Source organism: Egretta garzetta, unplaced genomic scaffold, assembly GCF_000687185.1.
Source record: "Egretta garzetta isolate BGI_Z169 unplaced genomic scaffold, ASM68718v1 scaffold172, whole genome shotgun sequence".
Taxonomy (NCBI): Eukaryota; Metazoa; Chordata; class Aves; order Pelecaniformes; family Ardeidae; genus Egretta; species Egretta garzetta.
Genome location: NW_009258951.1, coordinates 434,756 through 438,774, shown reverse-complemented (window position 1 = coordinate 438,774; position 4,019 = coordinate 434,756). Strand labels below are relative to the sequence as shown.

The following is a 4,019-nucleotide window of genomic DNA, read 5'->3' as shown; positions in this document are numbered from 1 at the left end:
CCCTGTTATCCCACATGTTACAGCTTTTATTTTTACATCTGTGAAACACCACCTCTCTGGGCTGGGAAAACAATGGGATCCGAGTCCAGGCGGGGAGGGGAGGCTGTGCGGGTCAGGGGGGTTGCGGCGGGGTCACAGCACAGTGGCAATTGAATGAACCCATTTAAAAATAAGAGCAAGTGATTTAAAAAAAACAGGAGTAGCCAGCTCTGATTACAGAGCTCTCCTGGGATCCACGGTTTGGGCAGCTGTATCCTCCACTCTCCAGCCCAGCATCACAGCCAGCTCCTGCTGAGCAGCAACGCACTGATCCGGGCAAGTAAATAGAGCAGGTTAAAAAAAGCAGCATTGGTCCTGGCGTTATTATGAGACCCAAGAGCTGGGATAGGAGCTGTGGCGGCTGCCAATTTCCACAACCCAGAATTAAATTGTTTCTGACGGACTCCACGAAGTACGGTCTCCACTCAATTAGCTGGGCTCCCACCAAACAAGGCTCTGCGCGGTCGGGCAGGGAGACGCGCTGAGCGCTGGAGGCTGCTGTGGGAGATGAGTGGCCTCGTGCAGACAGACAGCACGGAATTACAGGGGGGTTACAGACACTTATGCCAGGCTCCTGGGCAGAAGGGAGGAACATCCCTGCAATGACAGGTAGGTAGAGAGCAGAGCATGGGTCAGAATCCCTGCTATGAGAAAGCCACTGGGAAGGGCTCATCCCTCCCCTGTGCCTGGCAGTGCAGGGTAACCCCTGCTTTGTTTCAAGTTGGAAAAGATGCTGAAAGATGCGCTGCTTGCTGTTGCCTGGAGCACTTCATCCTGATGGATGTGCTGGCCTGACCCAGATGCTGCTGGGTCCAGCACCTTTAATGACACCCTTTTGGCAGCTCATGGCTCTCGCTGAGGCTGGCATCAGCTTGGGTATCACAGCAGAAATACTCCTCTGGGCTGTGGTAAGGTTACACACCGCATGGAGCCTAGTCCAACATGTATCTGATACCCATCCCTGCCACCAGGACAGCGCTACCCAGTGACATCAGCCTGGCATAAAGCAGATGTTTTCTCATCAACAGATTTGACTCACAAGTGGTCTCAAATCCCCAGGGTTTGCCACAATCCCCGGAGAACCGCGAGGAGCCTGGAAATAAATCAGCCCCAGCCAACCAGGGGAGGCTTTGCTCTCACGGACAGATTGAATCCCCGAGTGACTGAGCCCCTGAAAAATAATATGTCACTGCTCCTTCATCTGTTACAAGGCTCCTGGCATGGCAATCCAGGCACCGCCCCAGACACACGCATTACCCATGGCTTCCCACCTCCCTCCTCCTCCAAGAGGCTGATGTCTTGACCACCAGCACGCAGCAAAGACAGAAGACACAGGCTTGGCATGACCATGGGTTAAACCTGTGGGCAGCTTGGTTTGGCTGATTCACCTGCAGCCTTGTCCCTGAAACACCAGCTTTATCACTGGGGGCTGAGATGTGTGCAGGGATACGGGTGACGACTCAGGGCCCTGACCGGATGGTCTCGCCACAGCATCTGTCAGAGCGATGGCCCAGCCCTCGACACTGGCACGGGCCCCTGCGTGGCTGTGCTCCACAGCTGCCGGCACTCCTATCTGTCCTCTCCCCCAGGAGGGACCATGGCATCTGGGGACATGAGCAGGATGGGGCCGATTCTTCCATCTGTGCTAACGCTGGTGGCAGACAGCAAAACCTCCTCCTCCCAGGGAAAGCTCCTCCCACTTAGTAGCTGTCTGCCCTTTCCAAGGGGCATGACGTGGCTTTGCATTACCCGTCCTCTGCATTTAGCAGCAGGAACAACAGTGGGAATCTGAACTGCTCAGGATTTTGGGGAGCTGTGAGTCCACCCCGCAGCGAGTGTGGTCAGGGACAAGAGACCACAGAGAGCAACACTGATGTCTCTCGCCCCCGCAGCACCGTGGTCCCTCCTTATGGACTGGAGGTCACACGGATCCACCACCACGAGCACACCCTGGGTCATGTTGGAAAGTGGCCCTAAAGACAGGACCTAAAGGGGACCTTCTGCTCACCTGGCCGACGGCTTCGGGCAAGTCTGAAAATCCATTTACAAGCTAAACAAGAGTTCAGCAAATGGCCAACTGCATAAGCTCACCCCGGGATCACGACAGATTTCTGCTTCTTCGAGCTCATGCCCCACTTCCAATAATGAGAGCACTCATTGCACACGTGGCAATACCATCCTGCTGGGAAACACCGGCAGATGGGAATGCCACCAGACAGGAACGCTGCTCGCCATCCAGACACAGGCTGCCCTGCAGGGCCGATGGGCTCAGCTGTAAACTGGGTTTTGCCTATGATGGAAGTGTGCCAGACAGCAGGTTTGCCAGGCCTGAGTGCACTGTACAGCCCACCTGAACACACAGGCACCTTAGTTCCTGCCAAAAACATGTCTTAGAATCATAGAATCATAGAATGTTTTGGGTGGGAAGGGACCACTAGAGGTCATCGAGTCCACCCCCCCTGCAGTCAGCAGGGACACCGCCAACTAGATCAGGTTGCTCAGAGCCCCATCCAACCTGGCCTTGAATGTTTCCAGGGATGGGGCCTCCACTACCTCTCTGGGCAACCTGTTCCAGTGGTTTACCACCCTCATTGTAAAGAATTTTTTCCTTATATCTAGCCTAAACCTACCCCGATTTAGTTTAAAACCATTACCCCTTGTCCTAACGCAGCTGGCCCTACTAAAAAGGTTTTCCCCCTCTTTCCTATAGGCCCCCTTTAGGTACTGAAAGGCCGCAATCAGGTCTCCCCGCAGCCTTCTTTTCTCTAGACTGAACAAGCCCAACTCTCTCAGCCTGTCCTCATAGGAGAGGTGCTCCAGCCCTCGGATCATTTTAGTAGCCCTCTTCTGGACCCGCTCCAACACTTCCATGTCCTTCTTGTGCTGAGGGCTCCAGAGCTGGACGCAGTACTCTAGGTGAGGTCTCACCAGAGCTGAGTAGAGGGGCAGAATTACCTCCCTCGACCTGCTGGCCACGCTCCTCCTGATGCAGCCCAGAGTACGGTTGGCCTTCTGGGCTGCCAGGGCACATTGCCGGCTCATGTCCAGCTTTTTATCCACCAGCACCCCCAAGTCCCTCTCGGCAGGGCTGCTCTCAATCCTTTCTCCCCCCAGGCTGTATTGATACTGGGGGTTACCCCATCCCAGGTGCAGGACCTTGCACTTGGCCTTGTTGAACCTCATGAGGTTCACACAGGCCCACCTCTCCAGCCTGTCCAGGTCCCTCTGGATGACATCCCGGCCTTCTGGTGTGTCAACCGCACCACTCAGCTTGGTGTCATCTGCAAACTTGCTGAGGGTGCACTCTATCTCACTGTCCAAGTCATTGATGAAGATGTTGAACAGCACCGGTCCTAGTACGGACCCCTGAGGGACACCAGTCTTGTGGAATATCTCCTTTAAAAGTTCCTCTTTCTTCTTCCTCAAACTCTCTGTCTGCTATCTACCCGCAGAAGACTTCATCCCCAAAACCCTGATACCTCTTTTGTGTACGGATCTAACATGTATTCACAGGGCTAAATCTTAACAAGGTACTGGGAGATATCTCAAAGTACACCCACCACTTCTCAGACCACAGCCTCAGGAGACCACAGAGGCAAAATTTCAGCCAGTCAGTGGCTCCCAAAATGTTCATCTCCTCCTTGGTGCCAGGGCAGAACCAAGTTGCCTTCTCCTTGCTTGTCCCTCCTGGCCCACAGCCAGGCTTGCTCCAAGTGCTGCCACTGGTAAAGCCCAGGCTTGCACCATGGTCAGCAGGACCAGACAGGGACCCCAGGGAATGCATGTCACCAGTGCATTCACCTGTTAGCTCCTTCCACCAGAAAAAGATGATGTGACAGAAGGGACCAGGACAAGTCAAAGCAGGACACAGGATCTGGGACAACACAGCCAGCTCCAGAGGACACTCCCTGCACTTTACAAAGTAGCACTCTTGAGCTGGACACATACACGAGGGAGTGATTTACTGAACAGCTTCCGTC

The 4,019-nt window shown here is 54.4% G+C and overlaps 1 protein-coding gene across 1 annotated transcript in view; it reads right to left on the bottom strand.

Annotated features, from left to right (window-relative positions):
• The window catches only part of DIS3L2 (DIS3 like 3'-5' exoribonuclease 2), a 198,126-nt gene that overhangs the window by 5,560 nt on the left and 188,547 nt on the right, over positions 1–4,019 (bottom strand). The window lies entirely within an intron of this gene.